This window comes from Mesoplodon bidens (genome assembly GCF_964165515.1).
Source record: "Mesoplodon bidens genome assembly, chromosome: 2".
In the NCBI taxonomy this organism is placed as follows: domain Eukaryota; kingdom Metazoa; phylum Chordata; class Mammalia; order Artiodactyla; family Ziphiidae; genus Mesoplodon; species Mesoplodon bidens.
The window spans coordinates 66,513,759-66,536,030 of record NC_138177.1 but is presented as its reverse complement, the minus strand read 5'-3'; positions in this window follow the sequence as shown (position 1 = coordinate 66,536,030).

The following is a 22,272-nucleotide window of genomic DNA, read 5'->3' as shown; positions in this document are numbered from 1 at the left end:
TGTAAATGCAAATGCCTAAGGGGTAGGCATGAATCCCAGCTAAAAATAAAGAGCATCACATAATCTGTAAGAAAAGCTCTAAATTTGGAATTAAATATGATGTTCATAATGTTCCCTGTTATTTGAAAGTATTTGTTTTAAACTGTTTTAACTGTTGATCAGGAGCTGTAAAGTCAATATAGTGTATTATGACCTCGTGCTTTAAATTAAATAAATAGAAGATAATAGGCAAATATCCAATTACATTGCATGAAGAAAGTTAGACTTTGTTTTATGAAATTTTTGCTTTAATTATCCATATATATTTGTGAACAGGGTCATTAGATAAACTGTATTTCTAACTATAAATCATAATCAAAAAGGCTTGAAAGGTATAGCTCTATACCATACATTTTTTAAAGTAAAGAACCCTGTTATATTCACCTCTGTACCCCAAGCACTTCATACAACATCAGGCACATAGACATTTATAAAGATTGCTTGAACTAAATGCAACTATCCAAGTTCTGCTGTTACTGGCTACTTAAAACCAGAAAATCAATTAAGCTGAGTGATGGAACACTCAGTGTTCATAGAGATATAAACGCTGTTGTTGACTATTGAGTCTCATAGTGGGAATATGTGTAAAACAAGCAGAGGAGACTCCTTGGAGCCAGAGCCTAAATTTCTGTTTGATACCCAAGGGGCCTTGAGGAGAGAATAATATGGAAAAAAAACCAAATTAATGTAAAACATTGGAGAGTGATGCCTTTCCCAGGGCTGGGGATCAAAGCAGGTTTCTGACTATCCTGGAAGAGTTCATGTGATGGGTGGACTATTCAAAAATCAAAATTATATCAGTCATAGTAAATGATGGACTAGGATGGACTAGAACCCAAAATGAAAAGAAAAAAAAAGCAAACTTCAATAGAAATAAATATTAATCCAGCATATATTTGTTTTAAAAACATCATAAGGATGAGATAACCAGAGGGCATATAAAAGAGCTTGCTCATTGTCTTAGGGTTCTACAGAGAAATTGGCAGAGATTTATTATAAGGAACTGGCTCACATGATTATGGAGGCTGAGAAGTCCCAAGATATGCAGTCAGCAAGTTGAAGACTCAGGAGAGCCAATGGTCTCCGGTCCTAGTCCAAAGGCCTGAGAAGCAGAACCGATGGTATAAGTTCCAATCTGAAGACAGGAGAAGATCCATGTCCCAGCAAAGGCAATCAGGAAGAAAGAATGAATTGTCCCTTCCTCTGCCTTTATATTGTACTCAGACCTTCAACGGATTGGATTAGGCTCACCCATGTTAGGCCGGGCAGTCAGGTTTACTTAGTCTTCTGATTCAAATGTTAATCTCATCCAGAAACACCCTCAAAGACGCACTCAGAATCATGCTTGACCAAATATCTGGGTGCCTGGTGGTCCAATCAACTTGACACATAAAATTAACCATCACATACAAATGAACTTACTTACAAAACAGAAATAGAGTCACAGATGTAGAAAACAAAGTTATGGCTACCGGGGGAGAAAGGGGAGGGGAGGGATAAATTGGAAGACTGGGATTGACATATATACACTACTACATATAAAATAGATAACTAATAAGGACCTACTGTATAGCACAGGGAGCTCTACTCAATACCTTTTAAGGACCTATATGGGAAAAGAATCTAAAAAAGAGTAGATATATGTATATGTATAACTGATTCACATTTCTGTACAGTAGGAACTAAAACAATATTGTAAATCAACTATACTCCAATAAAAGTTAAAGTGGCACATACATACAATGGAATATTAGCCATATAAAGAAATGAAATTGAGTTATCTGTAGTGAGGTGGATGGACCTAGAGTCTGTCATACACAGTGAAATAAGTCAGAAAGAGAAAAACAAATACCGTATCCTAACACATATCTATGGAATCTAAAAAAAAAAAAAATCATTCTGAAGAACCTAGGAGCAGGACAGGAATAAAGACACAGATGTAGAAAATGGACTTGAGGACAAAGGGAGTGGGAAGGGTAAGCTGGGAAGAAGTGAGAGAGTGGCACTGACATATATACACTACCAAATGTAAAATAGATAGCTAGTGGGAAGCAGCTGCATAGCACAGGGAGATCAGCTCAGTGCTTTGTGACCACCTAGAGGGGTGGGATAGAGAGGGTGGGAGGGAGACGCAAGAAGGTGGGGATATGGGGATATATGTATACTTATAGCTGTTCACTTTGTTATACAGCAGAAACTAACACAACAATGTAAAGCAATTATACTCCAATAAAGATGTTAAAAAAAATTAATCATCACACTCTAAAATAACTTTGTAGTTCTTTTTAAAACAAACATTTTTTTCTCCTCTCCCTCCTGAACACCTCTCAAAATGATAGTAAATGTATGAAAAAGGTATAAAGCTATAATAACACAGAGAAAGGGAAACAGGCCATCACATTCTGAGTGGTGTCAATCTCTTTATCAGAGGAGGAAAGATGGTTAGGAGTGGTAACTAAAAAAACAAGGGAAATAATTCAGAGAACACCCCCAAAAAGGGTTTCCATTTGCCTTGCAGGAATAACCTCACAGGGGTTCAGACACAAACTCTAGATACTACAGGGGACAGGAATTAGCTGAGGAGATGGAAATGGTGGGAGTAATTGAAAGTTTTCATCAGATGAAAGGGTCTCCTGCCCACACACCTCTCTCTCCACACACACCTGCTCTGATTCATTTCTAATTCATTTTCTTAGCTAAATCATGTATTGATTTATTTAGCTATTATTAGCAACACATTTATTGAGACACATTTTATAGCTAGTGATGGCACCACAAAGAGAACGTCCACTCTGGTGACCTCCGGGATGTGTGGTGGATGATGAAGAGGCATCACCCACCCACTGATTCATCTCCCTTATTGCTGCCGAGTTCCACCCTCAGGCCAGCTGGAAGTACACCTTACATGTTGCTTGATTTCTTTCTTTCTTTCTGATAATTTTTAAAAATTATATACAAGATCAATTTTCAGTTCCACCACCCAGAAGTCAACACTGTCAACAAGTTGTGATATTTGCTTCCAGGCTTTTTTTTTTTTTTCTTTAAATTAAGCAGCAATAGATAGAACTAAACTTTTATTGTTTGTTTGTTTGTTTGTTTATTTTTTTTTTGCAGTACGCGGGCCTCTCACTGTTGTGGCCTCTTCCGTTGCGGAGCACAGGCTCCGGACGCGCAGGCTCAGCGGCCATGGCTCACGGGCCCAGCCGCTCCGCGGCATGTGGGATCTTCCCGGACCCGGGCACGATCCCGCGTCCCCTGCATTGGCAGGCGGACTCTCAACCACTGCGCCACCAGGGAAGCCCCGATAGAACTAAACTTTTAAAAGACCATTCCTTTTCCCATTTTTTCCCCATTTTCACACACACAATCCCTATTAATACTTTGGTATGTAGTTTTCTTTCAGATCATTTTTTTAATGCCTTCACATACATTGGATTCATAAAAAGTATATAGTAATAATTTATGTTTTGATTTTTATATATGGTAATATAATCTCCATCTTAATTTTTTACTTAAAATTATGCATTCTTGGTTTTTGTTTTTAGGATGCAGTGTTAGCTAACACTTATGGAACATTTTCTATGAACCAGGAACTTTAAAAAACACTTTTCATACATTTGTATATTTAATGTTCACAATAAAACCATGAGGTAAGTGGTGTAGTTATCATAATCTTAAAAATGAGGGAGCACTTTGATCTTTTACATAAAGATGAACTTGTTGAGAGTTAAAAAGCATTGATATTAACACTGCAAGTATGGAGCCTACACTCTACCTCTGGTGTATCTTTTTTAATTGGTGGAGAGAATTTATCATATGCACATATAATTGCATTTGTCTACAGACCACCTGTTGAACATTTAGGTAATTCCCAATTTTTTACTTCTCGCAAAAGTACTTCAATTAATGTCACTGTTTATGTCTTCTGGAGCAGTTTATCTACAAAGTATTTCATAAAGCACAATTGCTAGATCATGAGATATAATACTACAAAATTATGAAATGGTCAGACCAATTTAGATCCCCCCAACAGAAATGTATGACTGCATCATTTTCTTCTCATTTTCACCAGTACACAACATTTGCCAGGCTTTAATTTTTTGCCACTGCCAGGCAAAAAAATATCATTTTGATTTTTGACTTTCTGATCACTGATGAATTCGAACTTCTGTTCATATTTGTATTGGCCATAGCTGTTCTTTTCTTCCATTTGTTGTATATTCTCATTTATTAAACAATCTTACTATTTTGCTGTTTGGCTTTTCAGTATTGATGTGCAATAATTCTTTATATAAAAAATAAAGCTAAAAATGGGAAAGGGGGGAAAAAAAGGTAGAATTAGATTATTGATTGTTGTATAGGCAATAGGTTAGAGTTAAAGGAGACCAATAAAATCTGATAAGCCGACAACAACAGGTTAAATAAGAAACAGGAGGGGAGGACCTTCAAGATGGCTTCAGAGCCACAGAGGAGAGCAGAGCAACAGGGGTGCAGAGGGCAAAGCAGAGAGATTCCTGCACAGAGGATCAGTGCCAACCAGCACTCACCAGACTGAGAGGCTTTTCTGCTCACCCGCCGGGATGAGTGGAGGCTGGGAACTGAGGCTTAGGCTTCGGAGGTCAGACCCCAGGGAAAGGACTGGGGGTGGCTGTGAGAACACAGCCTGAAGGGGGCTAGTGCACCACAGCTAGCTGGGAGGGAGTCTGGGAAAAATGTCTGGAACAGCCTAAGAGGCAAGAAATTATTGTTTGAGGTGCACGAGGAGAGGGGATTTAGAACACCACCCAAATGAGCTCCAGAGACTGGCGCGAGCCGTGGCTATCAGCACGGACCCCAGAGACGGGCATGAAACGTGGAGGCTGCTGATGCAGCCACCAAGAATCCTGTGTGCAAGCACAGGTCACTTTCCACACCTCCCCTCTGGGGAGCCTGTGCAGCCTGCCACTGACAGGGTCCCGTGATCCAGGGACAACTTCCCAGGGAGAACACACAGCATGCCTCAGGCTAATGCAACATTACACTGGCCTCTGCCGCTGCAGGTTCACCTGCATTCTGTACTCCTCCCTCCCCCCGACCTGAGTGATCCAAAGCCCCCTAACCAGCGACTCCTTTAACCCCCTCTTGTCTGGGCGGGGAGCAGAAGGCAGAGAGTAACTGACCCACGGAGGCGGGGCTAAATTCAAAGTTGAACCCCAGGAGCTGTGCAAACAAAGAAGAGAAAGGGAAATTTCTCCAAGCAGCCTCAGGAGTAGTGGATTAAATCTCCACAGTCAACTTGACGTACCCTGCATCACTAGAATACCTGAATAGACAATGAATCATCCCAAAATTGAGACAGTGGACTTTGAGAGCAACTGTAGACTTCGGGTTTGCTTTCTATATTTAATTTTTTCTGGTTTTAGGTTTATATTAGTTTAGTATTTAGAGCTTATTATCACTGGTAGATTTGTTTACTGATTTGGTTGCTCTCTTCCTTTTATATATATATATATATATTTCCTTTTTCTCTTTTTGTGACTGTGTATGTGTATGCTTCTTTTTGTGATTTTGTCTGTATAGCTTTGCTTTCACCATTTGTCCTAGGGTTCTGTCTGTCAAATTTTTTTTTTTTTTATGGTACGCGGGTCTCTCACTGTTGTGGCCTCTCCCACTGCGGAGCACAGGCTCCGGATGTGCAGGTTCAGCGGCCATGGCTCACGGGCCCAGCTGCTCCACGGCATGTGGGATCTTCCCAGACCGGGGCACGAACCCGCGTCCCCTGCATCGGCAGGCGGACTCCCAACCACTGTGCCACCAGGGAAGCCCTGTCAAATTTTTTTTAAATATAGTTTTTAGCACTTGCTATCATTGGTAGATTTCTTTTTGGTTTCATTGCTCTCTTCTTTCATTCTTTTTTAAAATTACTTTTTAATTTTTTAAACAATATTTTTAAAAAATTTATTTTAATTATTTTATTTTATTTTACTTTTCTTTCTTTATTTCTTTTTTTCCTCCCTTTTCTTCTGAGTTGTGTGGCTGATGGAATTTGTACTCCGGCCGGGTGTCAGGCCTGAACCCTTGAGGTGGGAGAGCTGAGTTCACGACATTGGTCCACCAGAGACTTCCTGGCTCCATGTAATATCAAATGGCAAAAGATCTCCCAGAGATCTCCATCTCAACACTAAGACCCAGCTCCACTCAACGACCAGCAAGCTCCAGTGCTGGACACCCCATGCCAAACAACTAGCAAGACAGGAACACAGCCCCACCCATTAGCAGAGAGGCTGCCTAAAATCATAATATGGTAACAGACATCCCAAAACACACCACCGGAGGTGGACCTGCCCACCAGGAAGACAAGATCCAGCCCCACTCACCAGAACACAGGCATCAGTCCCCTCCACAAGGAAGCCTGCACAACCCACTGAACCAACCTTACCCACTGGAGGAGACATCAAAAACAACAGGAACTATGAACCTGCAGTGTGCAAAAAGGAGACCCCAAATGGAGTTAGTTAAGCAAAATGAGAAGACAGAAAAATACACAGCAGATGGAGGAGCAAAGGAAAAACCTCCCAGACCAAACAAATGAAGAGGAAATAGGCAGTCTACCTGAAAAAGAATTCAGAGTAATGATAGTAAAGATGATCCATAATCTTGGAAATAGAATGGAGAAAACACAAGAAACATTTAACAAGGAACTAGAAGAACTAAAGAGCAAACAAACAAAGATGAACAACAAAATAATTGAAATTAAAAATTCTCTAGAAGGAATCAATAGCAGAACAACTGAGGCAGAAGAAGGGATAAGTGACCTGGAAGATAAAATAGTGGAAATAACTACTGCTGAGCAGAATAAAGAAAAAATAATGAAAAGAACTGAGGACAGTCTCAGAGACCTCTGGGATAACATTGAATGCATGAACATTCAACTTAGAGGGGTCCCAGAAGAAGAAGAGAAAAAGAAAGGGACTGAGAAAATATTTGAAGAGATTAGGGTTGAAAACTTCCTTAACATGGGAAAAGAAATAGTCAATCAAGTCCAGGAAGCAGAGAGTCCCATAGAGGATAAATCCAAGGTGAAACTCACCAAGACACATATTAATTAAACTTTCAAAAATTAAATACAATGAAAAAATATTAAGAGCAGCAAGGGAAAAGCAACAAATAACATACAAGGAAATCCCCATAAGTTTAAAGCTGATTTTTCAGCAGAAACTCTGCAAACCACAAGGGAGTGGCAGGACATATTTAAAGTGATGAAAGGGGAAAACTTATAACCAAGATTACTCTACACAGCAAGGATCTCATTCGGATTTGATGGAGAAATTAAAATCTTTACAGACAAGCAAAAGCTAAGAGAATTCAGCACCACCAAACCAGTATTACAACAAATGCTTAAGGAACTTCTCTAGACAGGAAACACAAGAGAAGGAAAAGACCCACAATAACAAGCCCAAAACAATTAAGAAAATGTTAATAGGAACATACATATTGATAATTTCCTTAAATGTAAATGGATTAAATGCTCCAACCAAAAAACACAGACAGGCTGAATGGGTACAAAAACAAGACCCATATATATGCTGTCTACAAGAGACCAACTTCAGACCTAGGGACACATACTGACCGAAAGTGAGGGGATGGAAAAAGATATTCCATGCAAATATAAATAAAAAGAAAGCTGGAGTAGCAATTCTCAAATCAGACAGAATCCACTTTAAAATAAAGACAATTATAAGAGACAAAGAAGGACACTACATAATGATCAAGGGATCAATCCAAGAAGAAGATATAAGAATTGTAAATATTTATGCACCCAAAAAAGGAGCACCTCAATACATAAGGAAAATGCTAACAACCATAAAAGGGGAAATTGACAGTACCACAATAATCGTAGGGGAGGTTAACACCCCACTTTCACCAATGGACAGATCATCCAAAATGAAAATAAATAAGGAAACACAAGCTTTAAATAACACATTAAACAAGATGGATTTAATTGATATTTATAGGACATTCCATCCAAAAATAACAAATACACTTTCTTCTCAAGTGCTCATGGAACATTCTCCAGGATAGATCATATCTTGGGTCACAAATCAAGCCTTGGTAAATTTAAGAAAATTGAAATCATATCAAGTATCATTTGTGACCACAATGCTATGAGACTAGATATCAATTACAGGAAAAAAACTGTAAAAAATTACAAACCCATGGAGGCTCAACAGTACACTACTAAATAATCAAGGGATCACTTTGAAGAAATCAAAGAGGAAATGAAAAAAAAAACCTAGAAACAAATGACAATGAAAACACGACAATCCAAAACCTATGGGATGCAGCAAAAGCAGTTCTAATAGGGAAGTTTATAGCAATAAAATCCTACCTTAAGAAACAAGAAACATCTCAAATAAACAACCTAACCTTACACCTAAAAGAAGTAGAGAAAGAAGGACAAAAAAAACCCCAAAGTTAGCAGAAGGAAAGAAATCGTAAAAATCAGATCAGAAATAAATGAAAAAGAAATGAAGAAAACAATAGCAAGGATCAATAAAACTAGAAGCTGGTTCTTTGAGAAGATAAACAAAATTGACAAATCATTAGCCAGACTCATCAAGAAAAAAAGGGAAAAGACTCAGATCAACAGATTTAGAAATGAAAAAGGAGAAGTAACAACTGACACTGCAGAAATACAAATGATTTTGACAGATTACTACAAGCAACTATATGCCAGTAAGGAGACAACCTGGAAGAAATTGAAAAATTCTTAGAAAAGCACAACCTTCCAAAACGGAACCAGGAACAAATAGAATATATAAACAGACCAACCACAAGCAGTGAACTTGAAACTGTGATTTAACATCTTCCAACAAACAAAAACCCAGGACCAGATGGCTTCACAGGCGAAGTCTATCAAACATTTAGAGAAGAGCTAACACCTATCCTTCTCAAACTCTTCTAAAATATACCAGAAGGAGGAACACTCCCAAACTCATTCTACAAGGCCACCATCATCCTGATACCTAAACCTGAGAAAGACGTTACAAAAAAGGAAACTACAGACCAATATCACTGATAAACATAGTTGCAAAAATCCTCAACAAATTACTGGCAAACAGAATTCAACAGCCCATTAAAAGGATCATACACTATGATCAAGTGGGGTTTATCCCAGGAATGCAAGGATTCTTCAATATATGCAAAGCAATCAATGTGATAAACCATATTAACAAATTGAAGGAGAAAAACCATATGATCATCTCAATAGATGCAGAAAAAGTTTTCAACAAAATTCAGAAAATTCAACACCTTTTATGATAAAAACCCTGCAGAAAGTAGGCATAGAGGGAACTTACCTCAACATAATAAAGGCCATATATGACAAGCCCACAGCCAACATTATTCTCAATGGTGAAAAATTGAAAACATTTGCACTAAGATCAGGGACAAGAAAAGGTTGTCCACTCTCACTGTTACTATTCAACATAGTATTGGAAATTTAGCCATAGCAATCAGAGAAGAAAATGAAATAAAAGGAATCCAAATTGGAAAAGAAGAAGTAAAGCTGTCACTGTTTGCAGGTGTCATGATACTACATATAGAGAATCCTAACGATGCTACCAGAAAAGTACTAGAGCTAATCAATGATTTTAGTAAAGTAGCAGGAGACAAAATTAATGCACAAAAATCTCTTTCATTCCTATACACTAATGATGAAAAATCTGAAAGAGAAATTAAGGAAACACTGCCATTTACCATTGGAACAAAAAGAATAAAATACCTAGGAATAAACTTACCTAAGGAGACAAAAGACACTGATGAAAGAAATTAAAGATGATACAAAGAGATGGAGAGATATTCCATATTCTTGGATTGGAAGAATGAACATTGTGAAAATGACTATATTACACAAAGCAATCTACAGAATCAATGCAATCTCTATCAAACTACCAATAGCATTTTTCACAGAACTAGAACAAAAAATTGCACAATTCATATGGTAATACAAAAGACCCAGAATAGTCAAAGCAATCTTGAGAAAGAGAAACGGAGCTGGAGAAATCAGGCTCCCTGACTTCAGACTATACTACAAAGCTATAGTAATGAAGACAGTATGGTACTGGCACAAAAACAGAAATATTGATCAAGGGAACAGGATAGAAAGCCCAGAGATTAACCCATGCACATATGGTCACCTTATCTTTGATAAAGGAGGCAAGAGTGTACAATTTAGAAAAGAGAGCCTCTTCAATAAGTGGCACTGGGAAAACTGGACAGCTACATGTAAAAGAGTGAAATTAGGACACTTTCTAACACCATACACAAAAATAAACTCAAAATGGATTAAAGACATTAATGTAAGGCCAGACACTATGAAACACTTAGAGGAAAACATAGGCAGAACACTCTATGACTTAAATCACAGCAAGATCTTTTTTGACTCACCTCCTAGATTAATGGATATAAAAACAAAAATAAACAAATAAGACCTAATGAAACTTAAAAGATTTTGCACATCAACGGAAACCCTAAACAAGACAAAAAGACAACACTTAGAATGGGAGAAAATATTTGCAAATGAAGCAACTGATGAAGGATTAATGTCCAAAATATACAAGTAGCTCATGCAGCTCAATATCAAAAAAACAAACAATCCAATCCAGAAATGGGCAGAAAACCTAAATAAACATTTCTCCAAAGAAGATATACAGATGTCTAACAAACACATGAAAGGATGCTCAATGTCACTAATTATAAGAGAAATGAAAATCAAAACCACAATGAGGTATCACCTCACACAGGTCAGAATGGCCATCATCAAAAAATCTACAAACAGGGCTTCCCTGGTGGCGCAGTGGTTGAGAGTCCACCTGCCGATGCAGGGGACACGGGTTCGTGCCCCAGTCTGGGAAGATCCCACATGCTGCGGAGCGGCTGGGCCCGTGAGCCATGGCCGCTGAGCCTGCGCGTCCGGAGCCTGTGCTCCGCAACGGGAGAGGCCACAACGGGGAGAGGCCCGCATATAGCCAAAAAAAAAAAAATCTACAAACAATAAATGCTGGAGAGGGTGTGGAGGAAAGGGAACACTCTTGCACTGTTAGTGGGAATGTAAATTGATACAGCCACTATAGAGAAGTATGGAGGCTCCTTAAAAACCTAAAAATAGAACTACCATATGACCCAGCAATCCCACTACTGGGCTTATACCCTGTGAAAACCATAATTCAAAAAGAGTCATGTACTACAATGTTCATTGCAGATCTATTTACAATAGCTAGGACATGGAAGCAACCTAAGTGTCATCAACAGATAAATGGATAAGGAAGATATGGCACATGTATACAATGGAATATTACTCTGACATAAAAAGAAATGAAATTGATTATTTATAGTGAGGTGAATGGACCTAGAGTCTGTCATACAGAGTGAGTTAAGTCAGAAAGAGAAAAACAAATACCCTATGCTAACACATATATATGGAGTAAAAAAAAATGGTTCTGAAGAACCTAGAGGCAGTACAGGAATAAAGATGCAGACGTGGAGAATGGACTTGAGGACACGGGGAGGGTGAAGGGTAAGCTGGGATGAAGTGAGAGAGTGTCATGGACTTATATATACTACTAAATGTAAAATAGATAGCTAGTGGGAAGCCGCTGCATAGCATAGGGAGATCAGCTCTGTGCTTTGTGACGACCTAGAGGGGTGGGATAGGGAAGGTGTGAGAGAGACGCAGGAGGGAGGGGATATGGGGATATATGTATACATATAGGTGATTCACTTTGTTATACAGCAGTAACTAACACACCATTGTAAAGCAATTATACTCCAATAAAGATGTTAAATAAATAAATAAAGTAATAAGGTAATCACACTCCTAGAAGCAAAGTAGAATGGTGGTGGTTAGGAGATGGTGGTGTGGTGAGAGGTAAATTAAGGGGTATTAGTCAAAGGATACAAAGTTTTATTTATAAGATGAATAAGTCCTACAGAGCTACTATAGGTCACAGTGCCTATATATGTTTAACAATACTATACTGTATACTTAAAAATTAGCTAAGGGCTTCCCTGGTAGCACAGTAGTTGAGAGTCCACCCACCAATGCAGGGGACACGGGTTCATGTCCTGGTCCGGGATGATCCCACATGCCGCAGAGCAGCTAGGTCAGTGAGCCATGGCTGCTGAGCCTGCGCGTCCAGAGCCTGTGCTCCACAACGGGAGAGGCCACAACAGTGAGAGGCCCGCGTACCGCAAAAAAAAAAAAAAAAAAAAATAGCTACGAGGATAGAACTTATGAAGTGCTCTTATCACAAGATAGTAAAAGTGATAATGGTAATAATAATAGATAAAGAGGATGAGAAGAAATTTTTGGAGGTAATGGACATATTTATGGCATAGATTGTGGCAATGATTACATAGGGGTATAGTTACCTCCAAACTTAACAAGTTGTATACATTAACTATGTACAGTCCTTTTTAATAACAATCATACTTCAATAAAGTGATTTTTTTTTTATTTTCAGAAAAAAGATAAGAAACAGGAGATGAAAGGCTCTAAGAACCACATAAGGGGATTCCCTGGTGGCACAGTGGTAAAGAATCCATCTGCCAACACAGGGGACATGGGTTCGAGCCCTGGTCTGGGAAGATCCCACATGCTGCACAGCAACTAAGCCCGGCACCACAACTATTTAGCCCACTTGCCACAACTACTGAAGCCTGCATGCCTAGAGCCCATGCACCACAATGAAGAGCAGCCCCCACTCGCCACAACTAGAGAAGGCCTGCACACGGCAGCAAAGACCCAACATAGCCAAAAATAACTAAATAAATAAATATATTTATTTTTTTTAAAAAAAGAACCATATAGGATAAAAGTAAACATAAGGACAAAAGTACAAACCCTCCTAAGTACCAAAATTAAAGAAAAATTGTAGATTAAAAAATACAGATTTTGTACAGATTGTGTACAGAGCAAAAAATAGGACATATTACAAAATACACTTAATTATACAATATTCTGATAGAGTTGAGACCAAATATGTAAGTCATATATAAAATGTGAATAGGCATTAATCATCACTTAAAAGAAAAGTTCCCATTAGGCTTATAAAGTAAGACCCAATGTTGTCTATGAGGATCACACCTAAAACAAAGTTATTTAGGTTAATAATAAAGAGATGAACAAGGGGATAATGGACATATGAAAACAAAAAGAAAGTAAGAGAAGTAATTCTGACATAAGACAAAGAATTCAAGTCAAAAAATATTAAACATGACAAAGATATATAGTTTTTAGGCTAAAAAACCATAACTCTTACTGGCAATTTTAAAAATATAAATATTTTTGCACCATATAACACAGGAACCACCTTTCTGATAGACAGAAACACATGAGTAATCAGAGACTAACACATTACTCTTAGTACAAGAGAAAGGGCAAAAAATAAATATGGAGGTAAAAGTCCAAAACCACAAAAACAAAAGGTAGTTCTTATGAATATATATCAGACTCTACATCCTGATGACAGAGAATATTCCTTCTTCTCAAATGCCTATAGAATACTCACCAAAAAATAAGCAGATGGTAATTTACAAAGAAAATTAATAAGTTCTATTAAATAGAAACAAATATTGCAACACTGTGATCACAATGAAATAAAATTAGAAGTGACTAACAAAAAGGAGGCAGGCCTTCCACCTGGAAATTTAAAAACCTTCTATTAAAACACTTCTGAATGAAAAGGGGAAATACAAATTGAAATTACAGAATGTCTAAAAAGTAATAATTTGAAAACCCTACCTTATTCTAATTACTGAGATACATTTAAAGTGATCAGAGAAAAAAATCACAGCACCAAATACTTTTAATGGTTAAAATGAAAAAAGTGAAAATAATTAATTAAATACTCAGCTCAGAAAACTACAAAAAGGATCAATAAAAGAAATTAAAAGCTCAAAAGGAAATAATAAAAATAAAAGCAGAAGAATGGCGTGGTGAGAGAAAAAATAGTAAACCCAATTTGTAAACAAATTCCTGCTTTAGAAACAAATGAACAAGAAAGACAAATAACTAGTAAACTTAATCAAGAAAAAGGGAGAAATCACAAATAAATAATTAAGAATTGACAGGAGGAAAGAACTAATGAAAGAGAAGAAATTTTTTTAAATGAGACTTTTTTAGACCTCTGTACAAATAAACTTAAAAACCTAGATGAAATGGACAATTTTCAATGGAAACACTGATTATTAAAATGAACCCCATTCAAGTTAGAAATCTTAAACAGTCCAATTTCCATAGAAAAAAGTGGCATAAGTTATTAAGCACGATGTCCAGATTATTTCACAGGGGAATTCAACTAAATCTTCAAAAACCAGACAGTCCCAATGCTCTATAAACTGTCTAGCACATTGAAAATGAAGGAAAACTTTCCAATTCCTTATATGAAGTATGTTTAATATTACTATCTAAATGTAATAAAGACAGAACAAAAGAGAAAATTATAGAAATGTATCACTCAAAAATATAAATATGAAAAAAACTAGATAAAATACTAACAGAATCAACATAAGAAAATAATACACTATATCAAAGTGGAATTTATTCTAGTATGCAATGTTGGTTCAATAATAGTAAACCCAGTAACATCATTTGTCATATTAATAAATCTAAGTGGCAAAATTCATATGATTACCTCGATAGATGCTGAAAATGTCTTTGGCAAAATTTTAACACTCGATAAAAATTGATAGAAAACTGACATCTCCTTAACAAGTACATATATGCATTTATATATTTATATTATCTAAATATAAATATATATACAGATTTACTAAAGACATATCCCCCAAAAGTAAATTACAGATCTAATTAACTACAAATCAAGGGTTCACTCCATAAGGAAACAATAGGAAATTTCCACTAAAATCAGAAATAAGGCAAAAGGATGCCCTTCTCAATATTGTACTGGAAGTATTATATAATGTAATCAAGAGAAATCATTTCGAGGCATAAGAGTTGTTAAAGAAAAAGGAAAATGGATTTCTTTTGCAGAAGACATGGTAGTAGGCTTCAAATACCCTAAAGAATCAATGATAAATCTAACTCAAACAATAAAAATTCAGTAAGTTATCATAATATACAATTAACAAGGAATTGATTAGAGGGCACAATGTTACAGAGAAAGTCCACTTATAATAGAAACAAAGAAGATTAAATACTTAGGAACAAACTTAAGAAACGTATAAAACTAACACAAGGAAAATTTTAAAACACTTCTAGCAGACACAAAAGTTGAGTCAATCAAGTGAAAAGACATCCTTCTCTTTGATTAGTATGACTCAACATTATAAAGATGTCAGTTCTGCCTATATTAACTTCTAAAATTAACACAATCCTCATAAGAATTCCAGCAAGCTTTTTATGGAGTTAGCTAACTTGATAATAAAGTTCAACTTGGAAAAATAAACATACATGAATATCAGAACATTAAATATTGTATAATTAAAACAATATAGTATGGGTATATGAGTAGATAAATATATGGGGAAAACAAAATAGCTCAGAAATAGACCCAAATATGTATGAAAATTTAGTATATAAAAAAGATATCTCAAAACACTGGGACCAAAATAGAGATAATAAATGGTGCCAGACAGTTGGCTTGCCATTTGGAAAAAGATAAAAATAGATCTATACCTCATATTCAAGAATATAATTCATATGGATTAAAGATCTAAAAGTACAAAATGAAACCCTGAACACTAGAAGAAAACATGGGTGGATTTCTCTTTAACCTAAGTGTAGGGAAAGGCTTCCTAACTAGCACTCAAAATTCAAAGACAATAAAGAAAAAAATTGGTAAATTTGATACATTAAAAATAAAGTCATGACAAAAATCCCAAAACTGAAATCAAAAGAAAACTGGCAAACTGAGAGAAAACTTGTAGCACAAATCCCAGACAAAGGGCTGATATCCCTAATCCCCATAATGAACTTAAAAAAATTGAAGACAAAAAGATCAAAATCAAACAGAAAAACTGAGGAAAAGACACACTGGCCTTTGCTTTTCAAAAGCATTAAAGTCATGAAAAGCAAAGAAAACTGAGATACCGTCACAGACTGGAGGAGATGGGCCATGTGGGGTCCTGGCTTAGTTCCTAGATAAGGAAAAAGGCATTAGTGCGACAACTGGCAAAATTCAAATAGTCTGTAGATTAACTAATAGAATTTTAACAATGTTAAAACCCTGGTTTTGAACATTGTACTTGGGTTATGTAAGTTTTAACATTAAGAAAAGTTGGGTGAAGGGTTTATAGGAATGCCACAGTTTTGCAATTTTTTCATAAAACTGAGAGTATTTCAAAATTTAAATTATTATTTATATATTCTAATCTTAATTCAGTGTTTTGTAAATATATTCTCCCATTTTGTAGCTTATCATTTTACCTTGTCTATGATACATTTTGATTTTGTCAAGTTTACTTAGGTTTTTCTTTACCATGTGAGGGTTTTGGTCTTATGCAAAAGAGCTTTTCACTACAACAAACTCACAAAGATATTCTCCTATATTTTTGCTTAATAATTTGATATTTGCTGTTCACAAGAAGTTTACTGTCCCTTGTTAGACTTTACAAAGAATTAATTTGTATTAGTGGTGACCATCTCTTTTGTTTCCTATTTTATTACTTTGTGTGTTTTTATCTGTATTGTTTCCTATTTTCAATTTTTTAATGTTTATTCTATAGTGTGTATTTTTTAAATTAGTTTATAGTTTAAACACTTGGCTAATTTATATTCAGTTTTCCTTTCATTTGAAGCCATAAATTACCTTCTAAATACCTGTATTATCTTCATTATACAAGTGTTGATATGTTATTTAGTCTAAATATTTATAATTTTCTTTTTTTTTTTTTCCGGTCACACCACTCAGCTCATGAGATTTTAGTTCCCCCACCAGGGATAGAACCCAGGCCCTCTGCAGTGAGAGCATGCAGTCCTAACCACTGGACTGCCAGGGAATTCTCTATAATTTTCATTATAGTATTCTTTTAATCCATGATTACTAAGAAATGTAGGTTTTAGTTTCTGTATTTTACCTTCTAACTGTATAATTTTTAAATAAAAATTTTCTATTGTGGACTTGTAATTTAATTGTACTGCAGTCAAAATAAATTCCTTATCTGCTTGGAAAAATGTATATTTTCTTTTTGTTGGTTATAGGCAAGGTTCTATACCTCTCTTTACTGTAATTATTCATTGTATTCAAATCTTTGCTATGCTTATTTATTATTTCTGTTTATCAGTTCCTCATGGAGATATTTTAATATTTTCAATATGGCAAGGATTTTTCAGTTTCTTCTAGTAACTGAGACAGTATTTACTTTGCATATTATGAAACTATATTTTTAGATGCCTGCAAAGTCATGATCGTTATATCTTTTAATTGAATGGCTTTAAAAAAAATCTGTATGTAATATCTGTCACTGTCTCTTTCAATAAATTTTGCTCCAAAATCTACATTATCTGATATTAACATTTCTATCTGACCTTTGTTTTGGTTAGTAATTGCTTATGTCCATCATTTCTGGATCTTTCTTTTAAATTAAAAAACATATCTCTGTGTTTCACATTCAATAGTTTATGTCCCTTAATAATTGGTAAGTATAGTTTTTTTTCCATTTATTGTGATCAATAATATATTTGGATGTATTTTTACAATCCTATTTTGTGTTAACATTTCCCCCCTTTTTTAATCTTCTCTTTGAGACAGTGAGTTTTTTTTTTCATTTTTTCTTTCTATTATGCTTTACTTGCTTAACAGTTATAGACTCTTATTTTAATGGCCACCAACAGATTTTTAATAAGCATATTAAATGAATTTTAACAGTCTAAACATTACTTAGTATTTCTTTCTTCCCCCCCAAAAAAATTAAAAAACTTAGCTTCCATAAAATACCTTTCCCTCATGTTATTATTTTCCTGCTAAAAGAAAATAAAAAAAGAACACAAAACCGTAAGCTATTGTTTCTTTCAAAATATTTTATAGTTACTATATACTATAAGTTTATTCTCATGTCATACTGATTTTTTTTCTACTGTGGCTTTTCATCTCCCGTTTTTTCTTTCTCATTCATTTGTCTTATTTTCGTAGTTCTTTCAGCAAGGATCTGTGGGAGTATACTTTAAGAATCCTTGTATTTCTAGAAAAAAATGTTATGCTGGTTGTAGAATTTTAGTTCACAATCTTTTGCACTGAGCACTTTGAAGATATTTACTGTTTTCTGGCACCTATTTCGTGCTGATGCAAGCTCTCCTGTTAATGTGCTTGCTCTGTTGTGAGCAATCTCTCTAGGAGCCTTTAGGATTTTCCTCCATTTTTCAGTACAAAGGGCATACTGTGTCTTTATTTTTAATTCTGTTTGATATCAAGGACTTTTCAAAATGAGATTCCATGTCTTTCTTCAATTTTAGAAATTCTCAGCCATTCTCTGCATATTGCCTCTTTTTTCAATAGTCTCTATTAAAGTCTTGAAGCTTCCAGTAAACAATGCTGAGCATCACATTCTATCATCCCTTTTCCTCAAAAAAAAAAAGTATTTATTTAGTTTTGGCTGCATTGGGTCTTTGTTGCTGTGTGCGGGCTTTCTCTAGTTGCGGCGGCCGGGGGCTACTCTTCACTGCAGTGTGGTGGCTTCTCTTGTGGAGCATGGGCTCTAGGCTCATGGGCTTCAGTAGTTGCAGAACATGGGCTCAGTAGTTGTGGCTCATGGGATCTAAAACGCAGGCTCAGTAGTTGTGGCGCACGGGCTTAGTTGCTCCGCAGCATGTGGGATCTTCCCGGACAGGGCTCGAACCTGTGTCCCCTGCATTGACAGGTGGATTCTTAACCACTGTGCCACCAGGGAAGTCCCTATCATCCCTTTTTTAACTTCATTTTTATATTCTCCATCACTTTAAATTTCTGAGTAGCATTCTGAAGTACTTTATCAATGTTATCTGAATTCAGCTATGACAATTCTACTATTTACTCTTAAAATGAGATGTTTTTTTCCTTAAAATTATAATGGTAATAAATTTAATTTCTAAGATTTCTATTTGATCCATTTGAATAACTTTGTTCTAGTTTTATGGATATAATGTCCTGTTTTATTTCCTTGCAATTTTAAAAACCACTTATTGTAAAGTATTTCAATGGCCTTTCAGGGGAGCAGTATAACATAATGGATAAGCACAGACTGGAGAGAGAGAGAGCCTCAGTTCAAACTATAGCTCTACCCTTTACTAACTGTGTCACTGGTCTAATCACTTAAAATTGGGGCAGCTTGATGTTTTCTATAAAGTGAAACTTAAAGAAGACCGTGCCTATTAAGTACTTATAATAGTGCTGTAGAGTAAGCACTCAGTAAAGACTCACTATTAAAACTGTCTCTTGTGTTTTTAATTGGTTTTCCATGACATTGAATCTCCTCATGGTTTTTAATTCCTGTCTGGTATTTTATCTTTTGTAAAATTACCTCCTGTGGGAGTTTTCTCCCAAGAGTTTCCTGGGGTTTAGATACCGCATTATGGTCAGGTTTCTACATTGTCTGCCAGGCTGTGCTGGATGGACTGGTTTTGAACCAGGTCTTGTCTTATTATATTGGTAAACCTGCAGGATGGGCTGGGGACAAGAACAGTTTCAATCTGGATCATGCGTATGGAAGACCCACACTGAAACGGTAGTGTTCCTGAATGAGTCAGGAGGAAGCAGGAGTGAAAGCCGTATACTTTGCTTGTTTCAGGTTTTAGTCCAGCTAGTTGACTGAGAGAATAACTTGAAGTTCACAATTTCTGAGAAGTTGTGGGTTCAGAATTTTAAGAAATTTGCTAGTGAATGGGAGTTGAAGACATTGAAGCAATTAGTAAAGACTATTCTTTCAAGACGTTTGGGGGTGATTGGAAGGAGAAAAATGATACGGTAACTTGAGCAGCAATAAGTAAGTAAGAATTACTTTTAAAAGCATGAATGAGATGTGAGCATGTCTACAAGGTGACTAGTGGGCAGGCTGAAGTTTGGAAAGAATGTAGATCCATCTGAGACTTAAGTAGAAAGAAAATAAAAGGTTGATATTTCTAAGGATATTTATGGCCAAGGGAACAGAAGATACGGAGGCTTCTTTGATAGCCCCAATCTATCCATTTAGCATGAAGTGAAAGCATAGAATCTTTGGAAATATTCTCACTCACTCTTTCCTTAGGTTCATGTTTTGTTAAATTATTATATATTTTGGTAAATGGAATTGTCTTTTAAGGATGGCTTCAGTGTATCTAAACACTAGATGATTCCTGTGGAAATTCTAGGGGGCTCTCACTACATAAGTTAAATTAGAAGTAAAATGGAGTCAGGTCCAGACTACATGCTTTTTCCCATTTAGAAGACATTAAAAACAAGGAGTCCTACTTTGTTAATAAAGGGAACAGACAGTCAGCATAGTTCTGTGAGAGCTGATTTTCTGGTATAATTACCCTTAGGTAGTATTTATCTTCAAGGTCAGTAGTGGCTGTTAAAAAGGTTTTCCCTTTCCCTAGAGAACTGCATCCTCCCTGACAAATAATTTCTGCTGGAAGAACATTCTGTAAGTCCATGTTCTCATTACAAATATCATCCAACTTAGCACTGGAGGATATTTAAAAAACAAAGCCTTTTTTGATCTTTCTGAACCATGTCTTGGACTTAATTCTTAACTCTCTTTCCACGAAATAAGCAGCGTCTTTTAGATGGAGGATTAATCTTTCAATCCTTGATCTCCATCTTCCACACAAGTGTTTTTTTTTTGTTTGTTTGTTTTTGGTTCACACATCTGAATGAGGGATTTAGATAGATGACCTCTAAGTTCCCTTCCATTTCTAACATGCTAAAGCTCTTTAAATCTGGGTGATTACAACAATTTGTGTCTTATATCCATACTATAGTCTAAGTTTCTTGAGGCTAAATAGGGAACACACTTTGTCTTTGGGTCCCCCAAAACACATAGGGTGGAGTGCTTGTATCAGTAAATCTGTTACTGAAAATATAAATGAGTTAATTAAATAAATGACAATACCTCTAAATGTCACAGCATTGCCCAGAGATATCACCTTCATGAGAATTAGAAAAAAGAGGCCATTCTGGGTGGATGAAACACCTAACTGCATGGCTTAATTGGTGGACCATAGGCTGAGACTCACCCCCAGCCTCCTTTCTTGGTCAGAATACAACCTCTATGGCTGTACTGGGTGGCCCTGCTACTGCCTTACATCATTCTACCTCTCATGAAGCCAGAGGAGCTGGCTTCTTCATAGCTCCCTCGTAGGTCTGCATATAACCTTAGGGGACAGCTGTCCTGAGAACCATCATGCTACTAACCTAAGCGTCTAATCTGCAGCCACAAAGAAATACACACCCTCCTCAGAGTTACTATTAGGGATCAACATCATGATGCCTCCTATCTCTCTTTACCTCAGGCACCTCCAGAAGTAAAGCCTTGCCGTGCATCACTATTAAACTCATACTATTCTGACCCAATCCCTTTTTCTCTTACAGCCCTATCACTGGACCCTTTGTAGCTCTGTCTTTATAACTTGGCTTATTTTCCTTAGCTTAAGCCTCTTCTCTTACCATTAACTGAAATTGAACTTGTCCTCAAATAAGAGGATTTTTATTTTTGCTATTGTTGTTTTGTTTTGTTTCCTCATATCGTGTTTCATTTCCTGTTCCTGACTGCAGGATCAGGAGGTATCTTCATTTTCTTCCTTTCTATACATTGTCCCTTCAAGATTCATATGCCTCCATGCTCTCACAAAATCAACGTATCCTCTAAGACTCACATCCCCTGCATATAACATATCGCCGATACTAGTAATTGCCTATACACTACACATTCTCTTTTTTTTTCCAAAACAGAAAACTGATTTTGTATGGAACAGCAATATGCTGAGATTTTTTTTTTAATTAAGATTTCCCTTGCAGCTGAGATTAGCCAAGTCACATGGTTTTATCTAATGTAGTAGAAAGAGAAATCACTGGATAGGATTTGCAGAAACTCACTTGAAAAAGTAGACTCAACTGGATCTCTACTTTTGTCCCTCGCCTTTCCCTTCTTGCTGACTGTAGTGACAACTTCATGCTGTATGTAGCATTAAGTTGGCATTTCATCCTGGTAAGCATGGGGGAGCAAGCATGAGGGCAAAAGCCACAAGCTAAAGATGGTTTAAAGGAAAGAGAAAAAACA